The following is a 14,686-nucleotide window of genomic DNA, read 5'->3' on the forward strand; positions in this document are numbered from 1 at the left end:
AATGGTATTTAGTGGCTGTAACAACTCTTTACAAAGTAAGACAAATTGTTGGAAGAACAAACTTTATGGTGAATGAATGCAATTAGGAATGGATATTGATGATGTAGGTCTCAAATTTACAAGGTATTAAAAGAAATTAAAATAACACCTCTTAGTCAAATTGTTTGTAAATTAATCAAATAAATGTTTTTCATTATACTTGTGATTTTTGGGGGATTAAACTAAGAGAAAAGTTAGTACTGGTATTTCTTGTCAGAAATGGAAAGTGGTGGAAAATTTAACTTAGAAATTCAATAAGGGATATAAAAAGGTTACAGCAGTCTCCTTTCAAAAACATTCAGAAATGGAACCACTGGTAAAGAATGCACACTTGTTTCTTGTTATCAGCAGAGAGGTCAATGAGAAGTAAAGATTAAAAAGGACCATGTTCTTCTGTTGCAATCAATCTAGCCCGCTGTCTGATATGACAAGCTTCAGTGTACCAGGGTAAGTACAAAAATCCAAAAATCTCAGGCTGAATCAATTCAGTCATTGCAGGTTAATCTAACCTGTGAGACTGAACCAATAAGCAAGTGAACAGACATTCACTTTTTATTCCAGAGATGCAGCCACATGCCTGCAGTGGCCCAGGCCAGATGCTGGAGGGTGCTAAAGTAAGTCTCCCTGCTCAGCTGAATTAGCTGAAGCACACAGCTTGAGCCAATAGCTCACCCACACCCCGGGGGAGGGGGCAGGTGGAGAGGGTGTGCAGGGGAGGTACAAAGCATCTTGGGATGCTGGGAGGCTGAGAGGTAACTTGAATTTGGAGGGCATCTGAGACAGAAGTTCAGTAAACCAATTTAATCTAAATCCAGTTAAGTCTGATACTACATCCATCCAAGTTTATCTTAAACTGCTTTGGCCATTTTGAAAGCAGTTTATGTGCACTGAACTTCTGTTGTGTTACAGAGTTGAACCAGTTTCTGATCACTTATACGCTTTGTGTGTAATTACTGTCCCTAGCCCAGGCATTTGAGACTCTAAGCTGGAGCCCCCCACCTCCCTCCCCTCACCCCACCACTGACATATCCTGCCTGAAGAAGCTGTCATGTTTAGACTCCAGGGGCTGCTTACAAAGACCACCCAGAATCAGCTGCTGGTAGTTCCAATATGGATCCCTTCCTCAGCTAGAAGGAGGCGATAGTAGCCAATCAGAGCCTAGCAGGTAAGGTAAAAAGTATTGCCTATTTCTTCAGGAGCCCATTTTGGGGTGAAAGATGAGGAAGAACCTTACTTCTTTTTTACCCCAAAATGCCTGGCCTGTACTGGGGCCTAACACTTTGATTGTGACAGTGAAAAATTACTGTGTTATGTTGTGGAATTTAAAACACAGGCCCTACTTTGAGTTAGGTGTCAGCTGACTGTGAAGACATTAAACAGAGTTTCACCTCTGGTTCAGAATAGGTATGATAGGACCCAAACACAACTTGATTTTATATGTTCTATGGAGTTTTTAGATCTGTTGCTTGGGTGACTTGTAACTATGGTAATACATGGAAATAGTCTTATTTTCTTCTTAGTAACCATGAATGCAGTTTCTAACAAAAGGTTGCCTAATTTTACTACTGTCATCAAATATACAAAAACTACTACCCAAAAATTCAGAGAACTTGGAACAAGCTGACTAGTTTATTCTAAAGATTCACAGTTGCCTTAAACAGCAAGAAGATGACAGACTCACATAAATACCCTGGGTTCAGTGGTCAAAGTTGCTGTCTAAACACTGTAAAAATTTCATATTTGCTAGATGTGTAATGATCCACTTTCCTCCCCCATTTGATCTTCTTGAAAATTGGAAATCTATGGACAAAATTCTCTAGTGTACCAACTTTAGTTCTGGGCTCTGCATTTTAAGAGGGATGTGGAGGACCAGGAGAGAATCTAGAAGTGAGCAATGAAGATGATAAAGTGCTTGGAATGCATGACATAAGAAAAGTTGAGAGAAGTAGGAATGTTTATTTTGGAGAAAAGGAGATGAAGCAGGGGACGTGATTGCATCTTTCAAGTATTTGAAATACTGTGATAAGGAAAAGGGAGAGCAACTGTTCTCCAATGCCACAGAAGCCAGGGTATAAAGCAATCAATTTAAACTATCCCAAAACAGATTTAAATTAAATCTATTTATCTACTGTGGAGCGGACTAATTAGGCCACAGTAAACTAATAAATGCTGCTGTAGGATAGAATTTGTCAACACAAGTACTACCCTATGGTGGCATTATTTAATGTACCATAACACTCATGTAGATGCTGAGGGGTGGGGCACGAGGGTTGTGGCAGGTTTGAGCCACAGGAGTGGCTATGATGCCACCTGGTGGCTTTGTGGCTAGTGCCCAGCTTTGCCTCTAATGTTGCCCTCCCTTAATTACTCACCTGCCACACCTGTTGTTGTTAAGATTAGGTAAGGGAAGCTGCCTGTGGGCCTTGGAGTGAGCCTGAGACCAATCATCTCAACAACAGACCCCACTAGTCTCAATCACTCCTTACACTAAATAGGCCCTCTTGGCCTGGCTGTGCCCTAACAGCATCTATAGCTTTAAGAGCAAATTGCATAGCTCCATTCCTTCCCTACACTATGCCTGAAGCCGCACAGGTGTTAGCACTTCAGATGTTCCTTCCTTTCAGGAGTCTCAGATCCTCTGGGTCTCTATACCCTCTTTCCAAGGGTCCTTGGATCTTTAGCCCCTAATGCAGTCCCTCTTGGGGCTACAGACCCTCTAAGCCCCTGATCCAGCCTGTTCTGGCTAGTGGGTCCTCTGTTCCTTTAAGTGGCAGATGTATCACAGTGCCCTGCTACAAGGGTGCTTCAGTGCAAGGACTGCCTGCCAGCTAACATTGCACTGGAGCATAACTCAGTGTCACAGGCCAGCTGGGCACTGTGAGTATATCAATTTAGCCACTAGGCTGTTTGGTTTAGGATCCAGGAGGCAGAATTGGGAGTAAAGCAATGGCAAGTTTATTATAACACATACACACAACAGTTAACAGAAAGATAAATGCGATAAGCAGATAATGCAGTATTAAAGAGCTAATAGTAAATAATAACAACAGATAATAACAACAGATAGATAGATCAATCTGTCACAGGCCAGCTGAGCACTGTGAGGGTATCAACCACTGGCTGTTGAAAACAACAGATAGACAGAGATGGGTTGACAACTTATCAGCAGTCCCTCAATGCCAGGTGCCTGCCAGGTGATTCCAGTGAAGTCAGGTGTCCCCGATCGACGCTGTCCAAGGGATTGCCTGGGATGTTTTAAACCTCCTCTTCACATTACAGATATTGTAGAATTAACTGATTAACTGTGCCATTACCTAAGACCACCTGTATATGCAAAACAGCTATCACACCCTAAAAAGCTCCAACCAGCTATCAAGATAGACCTCAAAAGTGTGTAGTAACTTGATAGCTGGTTGCTATCAAGCTTTAATTTGCACATGTAGCAGGGTCTCCCCTGTGGCTGGGAGCCTATCAGCTGACAGGACTCCCAGCTGCAGGGGTATACTATGCCCAGCATGAAATCCCTGGGCCCTGAGGATCAAGGCAGCTGCAATCAACTGAGGGGGCTCTCAGTCACAGGAGCTTTCTTCTTGCTGGTGCAGTGGGAACCTGGGGTTGAGTTTCCCTTGCACTGACAATTAGGTGCAATGGGATCTAAGGCATGATCCCACAATCATGCCTCCTGCCATGCATATGTAGCAGGAGGCATGATTGTGTGCATCATGCATTAGAGCCCATCATGCTTTTACCTGCACATATAGAGGGAGGGCATAGATACAATAAATTCTGCTTTTATGCAGGGGTCAGCTTAATGGCCTTGCAGTCCCTTCCAACCCTATGAATCTACTAAATGAGTGTTAGTCCATGAGCAGTGTTGCAGGTCCATGAGCATGAATTTTTTATTGTATTGTCACTACTATAACAAAATTATAATATGATTTATCTTAACATTCCCATAGTTGACCTCACTGCTCACACTATAATACTGAGCTATAATACTGAGTATGATCATTGCTTTCATTTAGACTCTAGAGAATGCTTACGTCAGGTTATAACTTTAATTTTGTTTATATCCTTTCCAATAGCAACCTGTCCTGTAGAATAGGACCCCCTTTATCTGATGATGAAAGATCCTATGTTGACAATGCGTTTCGATATGGTCACATATAACAGGGCCCTGCAAAAGGGGAAATATGCTCACTTCAGAGAATGCTAACTCAGAAAGAGTTGTCAAGACAGCTGCCTGCAGTTAATGACTCTGGTCCACATTACCACCCATATCATAAATAGGTTTCATGGAACATGCACAGCACAGCTAAGGAATAGGGCTTTGTACTACAGTCCATGACCAAGATTACATTTATAAGCAGATAGAATTTGGTGTGAGGGACCAACCATTACAAATAATAAAAAGGACTTGTAGCAGGGGAGCCTCCACCTTACCTGAACACTGATAGACCTTGGATGCTCACAGAGGTGTGCAATGCACATGAGGGAGGGTTTACTTGCGAGGAATGTATTCAGGTGTTTTTCCCAGGATCAGAAACTTCTTTGCTGTAAAGCTGGTCATCCATGTAGTATGCCCTTTACTGTCTCTGCCTGTTTAGGTTTATCTTCCTTTATTAAACCTACTACAGGAAATCCAAGAATAGCCACCTAGTAGACAAGTTACCTCCAAGTCTACCTAAGCAGCTAAGGAAGTGTTTGTCAGGAAGAGCTAAAGCATCAGTCCCATGGTCAAGAAGGCTGGACTCTGCTGCTGAGTTATGTATCAGATACAGGTTCTGCACTTGGGGAAAAACCCAAAGTAGCACTAGTGACCAGTCACAGCACAGAACCCAGGAGTTCAGCAGGGGGATCCCCTCACAGATTAGTGTACACTCAGAAAATGGGACCTCATCCTGAAAGGAAAACTACACACAACCACGTATGAGTGGGTTTCTTTGTGGCTGCAGGAATCTGCCTGCTTGGTTCCCTTTAGAGGAGTTAAGTTAAGAAAGTAAAAATTGTCATTGATCTCAAAGCATGATGTTTATCCATTTTTGTAATGGATCCATGTATTACTTGTGGAAAGAGTTTATCTAGGGTAGCAGCCAGGGAATAACATAAATATACTATAGCAGCTTAAAAGCAAAGCAATTACCTATGTTTAAGTAACTCTTTCTTTTTTTGCCCTTGTAGCAGCCATCCATGAAATGGACTAAACTATGGGCTTGTAAAGAACAAGATACAATAACACTTAACACAGAAAAAACAGGTGCAAATCAAATTCAGCGTAATGAGAAATAATTTATTGAGTCTGGATCCCTGTAAACTAAATGAACATCAGAAGTCAGACACTGGCTGGCTCTCTGGGGCTTAAGTGATCAGAGCAGGGAACTTTTGTCCAAGATCACTGTCCCAGGCATCGGGGGACAGGAGACCCTCCCTGCAGTAGGACTGGGGATGGGGGTGACCCTCCCCTACAAGAAAAGCCCTGAAACCAGGGAAAATTTATGAATTTCAGGCCACGAGGAGATGGATGAGCCATGCCAGCAGAAAACACCTCTGAAGTTTGTAAGCTGCCCTTATTTCCAGCTGGAGCCAGCACAGGTGGAGGATGTCATTGCAGGACGCCGCCTGGCTGGAATAAAAACCGGCACCAGGAAAGACACGGGGGAAGCAATGCAGGCAGCAGACGGTGATGGTGCTTCCCATGCTGGACACAAACAGCACTGGTGTGCAACGAGGGACAAGGTGTCAGGAGTGCAGAAGAGGTCCTCGGCAGGTCCACAAGTAACAATGGGGGACTACTGGAGCCACTGGCATCGGGTCTGTGAGTGGGGACAGGCTGCGACTCTCCCACTTTAGCCTACCATCAAAGTTTCTTTTGTTTGTTTGTTTGTTTGTTCTTTTTGCCTCTTTTTTTTTGCCAGGGATGGCACAGAGAGGCCCTGAGGTGAGGGCCAGAGCATAGGCAGTGCTCCAAGAACAGGAAAAGCCTAGGAACCATAGCAAAAATTGGGTAGACATTAAAGACATGTCAAAAGACCAGGGCAGCTCAAATGCCCCAAGTGTACAGTGATGGAGAGAAGTCAACTATAGCCTAGTTAATGCGATGAGTAGGGATTGATGACACCAGAGGGAAAGCTGTACCTAGACCAAGTGGCCCATCCTGGAGGGTGGCGTATGGAAGGGGATACCCGCCAAGGGTCGTGGCCAATCTGAGGGAGTCCTCAACAGGGGAACCCACCACTGAGTATACAATCAAAGTCATGGCAGGCGAGTTTCTGGGCCTTCTCCGGGGTGACCGAGGACCCTTCCAGAGATCACCGAAACTCACACAGTGTCCAACACCAGGCACATGTGCCAAAGCGGCACATGAGCATATTCTTGAGACCAAATGGGCACACTTACATACTTCACTTTGGCCTTGCCTACCTCTAAAACAGATGGGGCAGGATGGCACATTTAGAAACTAACTGCTTCAGAGAGGCATAAGTTTAGATATGCAATACCTACTCAGTATCTGATAGACTTGGCTGTTGCCTGTGAAAGCTTATGCATCCCTAAAGCAGTTAGTCTCCAAGGCGTTGCCCATCCTGCCTTCTGCCTGATTTCAGACTATCATGGCTGATTAGCTCTCAGATAAAGACAAGGTATAGCAGAATCATAGTACTGACTTTGACACTAAAGGCCACTGGCTGCAATCCACCCAAGTGCTGAAGCTAGCAAACAGCACTTCCACAAGCAATATACCCACTACCTTCTGTAGGATAATGCTGATTCATAAGGCTCATCACATCATTACATCTTAGTAACATGAAACCCAAAAGATAATTAAGGTTTATCTGGAGTCTTCACCACAGTTTTTAAGAAGAGATGTCCTATTTCTTAGGTATCTACTTCCTAGAGGCTCTAGAGGCTCTCTTGAGAATAGGTATACTGTATTTTTCTGCGTGATTCTACAATGCCTAGCACAGGGGGAGTTCTACAGGAGAAAGAAAACTTAACCAAGTGACAGATATTAGTTATGGAACTTGCTGTGATGAGAAGATGCCACTGTTGTACACATCAGCTGAGTTCTATGCAGGCATGACCTGCTGGCTGTCAGCCCACATAAATGGCTTTATTTTATAAAAGGTTTTCAATTTTTAATTTCTGAATAGTAAGTATCATTTCAGGGTTCTTAAAATCTACTCAGATACGCTGAGGCAGAGATATTTATATATTAATACTTTTAGATATTGCACCTTCATTGACTCAAAGTTTAAGCATTTTAGTTTTTAAAATTCTCACGTCGTATGCGTGAAATTTAATTTTCACTGTAATTTCATAAAAACTATTGTGCATATATTCAAGGTCTCCCTTGTTGCATATTCATTAAAAGGAAATTTAAAAAAGCTAACTTCTTTAAGTATGTGAAGTATGATGGTTGGAATCTTCTCCTTCTTATAAAGTTGAACACAAGGATTGCAACCTTGCTTCTGCTGGCTAGCTGTGATACTCTGAGATTGATCCAGAGGCTGAACTTCATAACTGCTGTTAATATCTGTATTGTTAAACAAATATTCTAATGCACTTGAAGTTGCAAAGTCTCATCTATTCATTCAAATGTATTGTGTACAAAGTAGTTTTGTAAACATTGCTGTATCCCAGTTGGGAAGCGAAGGAGAAGGGTTTAATATATTTTCTGGAAAATATGTATTTGGAAATTGAATGTAGTCTGGAACACCCAGTGTTAAGTTGCATGCTAGAATATAATGCCAAGACTAAAGCTTCTTTGCATGTACTATGGTGCTTGTAATCTCTGTAGTACCACAGTGAAGTGTGGGGGGGAAAATCCATTAGGTCATATTACCCAGCTTTTACACAATGCATTACGCCAGATCTGGGGCAACAATGAAATAATGGGAAGACACATGATCAAAAGATAAAACTGGGCTCCGAATACATGCAAAACCAAAGCAAAATTCATTTAAACACTGATATTTTAAATCTAGGATGCATGGTGGCTGCTATAAACGGTAAAGGAAAAATCCTTTTCTGAGATCTGTTTGACAAATCTAGATTCTCAGCAGCACTCAGAGAACAACATTATGCCTGTGAATGACAGAAGCAAAGCTCTCAGAAGCCCTCTACTGGCAGCATAGCTGCAATGGGTGGAAGAGATTTGCCAGCAGTCTACCAGCTGGGGTGTGTGATGTTTCCACACACCAAGACATCTGTGGTGTAGGCCACACCCAATACATCCGCTGAGACTCTTCAGGATTGTTTAGGTATCCAGGGTTTCCAAGAAACAGAAACTTTCTCAGCATAATCTCATGCTCCTGTCCTGATCCCACCAAAGTAAAGATGTATAGATCCAAGAATCCCCGGGCATTATTTTTGCTACATGCAATGATATATGGATGGCAATGGCTCACGTGCAGGTATAGTGTTTCACACATGAACTACCAAAATCACCTGAGAAGAATTTTGCTCCAAAACTACAGCTAAATACTTAATCATGTTCTTTGCAAAACTAAATCTGATAAGTGGAAGATGTTTTACTCAGAGTGAATTTTGAACTTGTTCAAGTTGTCCCTGTCTCGCAGTAAAAGCTTATAGAACACAAAGCATATTAAAAGTTTGTTAAACATACCCTGTACTAACCTAGTTCTTTCTAGAGAAAGTCTGTCTATACCAATGACTATGCCTATGTCATATTTGTAAGGAATGGCAAAGCCTTATACTTGTCCTATCTCTCCATACACTTTTTAAGCACTATCCATGCTGCTTTAAAACTTGTATTTTTACCAAAACAAAAATTCCACCATAGAATCATAGAAAATTAGGGTTAGAAGGGACCTCAGGAGGTCAACTAGTCTAACTCTCTACTCAAAGTAGGACTATCTTCAACTAGACCATTCCAGCCAGGCATGGGCAACTGGAGCGTCCAGAGTCTGGGGGGCGGCGGGGGACACCAGTAACTGATTGCCGACCAGGAGTAGGGTCCCCCCAGTGGCTGATCGCAGTGCTAGTGGCAAAACTGCTTCTCAATGCTGGCTGGCACTAGTCTCAGGGGGACATCACCTGGCTCTTCACTCAGCATCCCCACTCCCCAGTCAGTGAGGGCCAATCTCAGGGTGGAGCACATGCCCCTCTGTGCTCCCCCTTTGTGTCACCTATGCATCCAGGACTTTCTTGAGACAGGCCTTAAAACCTCCAAGGATGGAGGTTCTACCATCTCTCTAGCTAGCTTGTTCTACTGCTTCACAACCCTCCTAGTAAGGAAGATTTTCCTCATGTAACCCTTCTGTTGTGCACCAGTTGGTAGCAGGAAGGGCCGACTTCACATTTTGGGGTAGCCCATAAATTATACCACTGGCTCGAGCCCCCACACAGAAGTCTGGGAACACTAAATTTGCTGGAGTATCCCATATACCCCACTCCTTGCAAGAAGTTTAAACACAAAAAAAACCCAAGTTAACTATAAAGAATAAAACCAAAAAAAAAAAATCAAAAGAAAACACTAAATATAATTTTAAAACATATTAACTACAGAGCAAAGTCTATAGCTTGGGGAGGCTTCACCCATGGTCAGACAGTCTGGAGCTTGTGGCTCCCCAAAGGGTAGCTCCAGGGGCCTGCACCCCTATATCTGCCCATCACCAATGGGCTGGAGGGGGGGCTCACACCAGAGTCCTATGAGCTGCTCTTTAGGTTCACTGCACTGCGGGGAGCTGCTCAAGAGTGTGGGTCCGTCTGTGTTGCAAAGGGATTCATTGTTCCTGGAGAAGAGGTAGAGTGCTGACCTCTACTTCTACATGGTGGCTTTGAGGGGTTAATTGTGGCTTTCATCAGCATACTGCACCCCAACATTTCTAGTCCCAATCCCAGTTCTGCTGGGCAGAAAACTACAAAAATACTCAAAGGAAAGGTCAGGCCTATCTTGGCTTGGACCTGAACTACAGCTAGTGCCCAACCACACCGCTTGGTTGGGACATAAACTATGAAAGGGATAAGAAGCCCAGGCCTATCTCACTGGGCCTGAACTGAGCAGCAAAAGCTGGCCAGGCCTATAGTGCACTGAGGTCGGCATCAACAACAAGAAGTGCCATGTCTCATCCTGGCTCAAGCCATGCCAGGTTTCACTCTGGTCCAAATCTGCCAGCCAAACATATGGGTGGGATCCAGTCACACAGCTAGATGGAAGCGCAGTAGCTGTGAAAAAGCTAAGAGGGCCCAGGCCTATGGCTGCAGCCTGGACATCCAGTCTCAGCTATACCACTATGCTGAGACACTACAGTTACAAAGCAGACGGGGCCAGGCCCATGTGCCCAGTAGCTGCCAGGACCCCATTCCTGGTCACTCTGCTCCAGGAAAATACCCCCATGGTGTTGTCCCAGTCAAGGCCTGTGTGGCCAAACTGCCAGAAAGACTACCAGGACAGGTACAGGACTCTATTTCTGTGTTCAGTTTGCTCCAGGGATTAATACCCCCATGGTATTATCCTATTTAAAAACAAAGGGGGGGGGGGGAGAAAGAGGGAGGAAATAGGGGTCTCAAACTCCAAGACAGACTTTCTCTTTCTATACCTGAGGCATTCCCTTCACATAGCTTTCACTCACCTCTCCAATGAAAGCAGAGGGAGAGGGGGAAAGGAGGACACTCCCCCCCAGTGGGAAGCAGTTTTTCTGGCTCTCAATTTATCTGTGCAGCTCTTAGCAGTCCCAGGAGAAAAAGAAAACCTTAGTTGAGTTGTTCTTATATACCTGGTAGGACATCACCGAAGCCTTGTCTAATAAGGGAGTGCCACGCTCCAGCCTCTCTCTTACTCAATATACCTGGAGAATCTTCTGCTTCCTCTGGCCAATGGGCCCAGAGCATTTTACATATTTTGCTCAGAGACTGGTCCCAGCTTTTCACATACAGAGCACATGGCCAGAACAGGGGCTACCTTGCCCACATAAAAAACAAACCAAAGCACATGCACACACACAAACCACAATATACAACAACCAAAAGCAGACACTTTACCATACACAACCCAAGTATGTGTGGGTTTTACACTAGTATCCAACCTAAACTTCCCTTGCTGCAACTTGTGACTCTTTGTTCTGAGAACAGTCCAGCTCCCTCCTCTTTGGACCCCACCTTCAGGTACTTAAAGACTGCTATCAAATCACCTCTCAGTCTTCTCTTCTCCAAACTAATTAAACCCAGTTCACTCAACCTCTCCTCATAATTCGTGTCCCAGCCCCCTAAACTTTTTTGATGCTCTCTGCTTGACTCTCTCCAATTGTCCACATCCTTTCTATAGTGGGAGGCACAAAAGTGGACACCGTACTCCAAATGTGGCCTCACTAGTGCATAATAATTATGCACTGGTGAGGCCAAATCTGGAGTACTGCATCCAGATGTAGACAATTATACATGAAGAATAATTACTTCCTTCATTCTGCTGGCAACATTCCTATTTTTTTCCAGGGACAGAGATGAGGCTACTAGTGCAGCCCAATATGCTGTTAGCCTTCTTGGCAACAAGGGCACACTACTGACTAATATCCAGTGTATTGTTCACTGTAATCCCCAGGTCCTTTTTTGTAGCCTGATGCTTAGTTAGTCAGTCCCCAGCCTGTCTTGGTGCATGGGATTCTTCTGTCCTAAGTGCAGAATTTAACACTTGTCATTGTTGAACCTTTTGGCCCAATCCTCCAATTTGTATAGGTGAACTCTAAATCCAAGCCATGCCCTCCAGTGCATCTACTATACCCTGCAGCTTGCTGTCATCCACAGACTTGCTAAGGGCACAATCAATCCCATCTTCCAGATTGCTAATGAAGATATTGAACAAAACTGGCCCCAGAACTGACTCCTGGGGCATTCTACTTGATGCTGGCTGCCAACTAGACATTGAACCATTACTACCCATTGAGCCCAACAATCCAGGGAGCTTTCTATCCACCTTACAATCCATCCATCCAACCCATACTTCCTCAGTTTGCTTGTAAGAATTCTGTGGGAGATGTTATCAAAAGCCTTGTTAATGTCAGGTATATTATGTCCACTGCTTTCCCCATATCCACAGAGCCAGTTATCTCATCATTGAAGGTGACCAGGGTGGTCAGGCATGACTTGACCCTGGTGAATCCATGTGGACTGTTCCTAATCACCTTCTCCTCCAGGTGCTTCAAGAAGAATTCCTTGAGGACCTGCTCCATGATTTTTTCAGGGACTGAGGTGAGGCTGACTGGTCTGTAGTTCCCTGAATGCTCCTTCTTCCCTTTATTAAAGATGAACACTATGTCTGCCTTTTTCCAATCATTCAGGACCTCCCCCAAGCACCATGAGTTATCAAAGATAACAGCCAGTGACTCTGCAATCACAGTAGCCAACTTCCTCAGTACCCTCAGATGCATTGTATCTGGCCCAATGGACTTGTGCATGTTCAGCTTTTCTAAATAGTCCGCAACCTGTTCTTTTACCTTCTCCCCAAACTGTGCTGGCCAGTGCAGTAGTTTGGGAGCTGACCTTGCCTCTGAAGACTGAGGTAAAAACTGCAGTGAGTACTTCAGCCTTCCACATCCTCTGTCACTACATTGCCTCTCCCATTCAGTAAGAGACTGTGGCAGGACTGGCATGGATGTTGTGCCTCCAGACTTACCAGAAGTGCCACTGTGAGCACTGCTGCAGTCAGCACTGGTGTAAGCACTAGAAATCAAGGAAAGACTGCCCCCATCGTGTGTACACTTTGGCTCAGCTCCAGCAGGAAATTTTAAGCCACAACGCATCATCCCCATGGAAACAGTTTCCTGGCAGTAGCTGGAACAATGTGGGGAGGATTCGTGCTCTGAAAGGGGCGATTGGTGGTGACCTGAGACAGAAAGGCCAGCAGTGAGACATCACACAGAAGAGTCATACAACTCACCCGAGCGAGGCTGGTGGGATCTGAGTAGCAGCAATTCAGACTAGAGTTCCTGAAAGACAAAAAGAGACAAAAGACTGGTGAAGAAAATTGAGTGAAGAGCAGGAGTTGAGGCAGCTGCATCTCCAATCCTCGTTATTGTGGGATTACAGTGAATGGGACTGTGTCAAGAAGTAAGACAGGATATAAAAAGGAAAAAACCTCTGATCATATCACAGAAGAATAGTAAAGGCCAGAGAAGGCACATTTCATGTTAAACCATCAGGTTGGTGCTAGGCAGGGTATAGGGGAGGTGGAGCCCCATATGTACATGCCAAGTGCTGGGATGACCACACACCACTGAACCGGTGTGTTCATTAACATCCTCTGATAGTGTTATCAAAGTCATAGCAGATGAGAAATTTTGGTGGTTCTGGTAGTTTGGCTTGAGAAAAAAACTGTTGAACCGTAAGCCAGAAGACAGCACAGCCCATGTCATAAAACCTAGATGGGGTGCTAAAGATACACACGGAAAATTACAGGGACCACACTTTCCCTGACATTCCTCTTGTTACTAAGAAACTTAGAAACTTATAAAAACCCTTCTTGTTACCCACCAGTCAAATACCTTTTTGTGATTATCTATGCATTTTTTTAAATCAGCCTTTTAAATTTTATTTGCTTGTTCTATTTAGAAAGTGGTGGTGATGATGATTATTCATACTAAAAAGATAGGATTGTCTTTCTTAAAGATGGGCACAGTATTTTTCCTTTTCTAGTCATCTGGGACCTCACCTGATATCTACAAGTTCTCTTGTAATAGTTCTAGAGAAGGGCTGTGTCGCACATTGGAGTCCCAGGGATGGCTGTGACACCCCCTGGTGGCTACACAACCATGCCCCACTTCTCCCCTAGGGTACCTTCCCTTCTTACCCACCACGCATTGATGGAAATATAATAATAATTATAATTATAATAATAATTATAATTATAATAATAATAAAGCTGCCCAAAGGACTTCATGTGGCTTCAATCCAACTGGACCCCCAACGGGATTCCTCAACATCCCACTTTTCTCTACTGCTCCCAGGCCCCTTGCTGGGCCTCTCTGGTCAACTGTGCCCTGCAGGGCACCTATAGCCTTGACGAAGAATTGCATGGCTCCACTCCTTTCCTACACTGTGCCCCATGCCTCATGGGTGTTATTGTATTGTTGTTTTCCTCTTGGGGCTTTGGCTTTCTCCTCTTTAGTCCAGCTAGGCCTTCTAGCCTGGCCCCACTGTATTACACTTGGCTTTGAAGCACTAGCTCTGGTTTATCCCTTTCAGGTACTGAGCCCCTGGCCCCTGTCTGCCAAGCCCCGAGTCCCTGTGTGGTTGCACCTCTCTTGGGCACCAGGCCCCTGTCTGGCCCTGTGGCCTGGAACTCTGCCCCTCTCCAGGATCAATAGTCATGGTAACCACATGCTCCTCAGACACTAATGGGACCTCTGTATACCACTCCTAGAGTCCCAGCCCAAACCACCAGTATAAATACAACATAAACATAAGCTTCTCGGCTATAACAGAAACACAAAGGGGAAACATCCCTCTGCCCCTCTAAAAGGGAAAACTTTCCTCATCTCTCCTTGTGAGTTCCCCGATCTTCAGTGTTCCTGCAGGCAGCATAGCAGGAAGCCTGGCATCCCCAGGTAGCTCTCCTGGGCAGGAGCTCCTTCTCTTACAGCTGCCAGGGAGAAACTAGCCTGCTAGTTCAAGTCTCAGGCTTATATCCTCCCTG

At 44.4% G+C, this 14,686-nt stretch overlaps 1 long non-coding RNA gene across 1 annotated transcript; it reads right to left on the reverse strand.

Annotated features, from left to right (window-relative positions):
* Positions 1-5,308: 5,308 nt before the first annotated feature.
* Positions 5,309-13,265, reverse strand: LOC109315764. Its single transcript, XR_002102603.1, has 2 exons — positions 12,932-13,265; positions 5,309-5,753 (listed from the first exon to the last, which is right to left on the reverse strand). It is a non-coding gene; the product is annotated as an uncharacterized LOC109315764 (long non-coding RNA).
* Between the last annotated feature and the right edge of the window lie 1,421 nt (positions 13,266-14,686).

Source organism: Crocodylus porosus, unplaced genomic scaffold (assembly GCF_001723895.1).
Source record: "Crocodylus porosus isolate Cpor-Errol unplaced genomic scaffold, CroPor_comp1, whole genome shotgun sequence".
Lineage (NCBI taxonomy): Eukaryota > Metazoa > Chordata > Crocodylia > Crocodylidae > Crocodylus > Crocodylus porosus.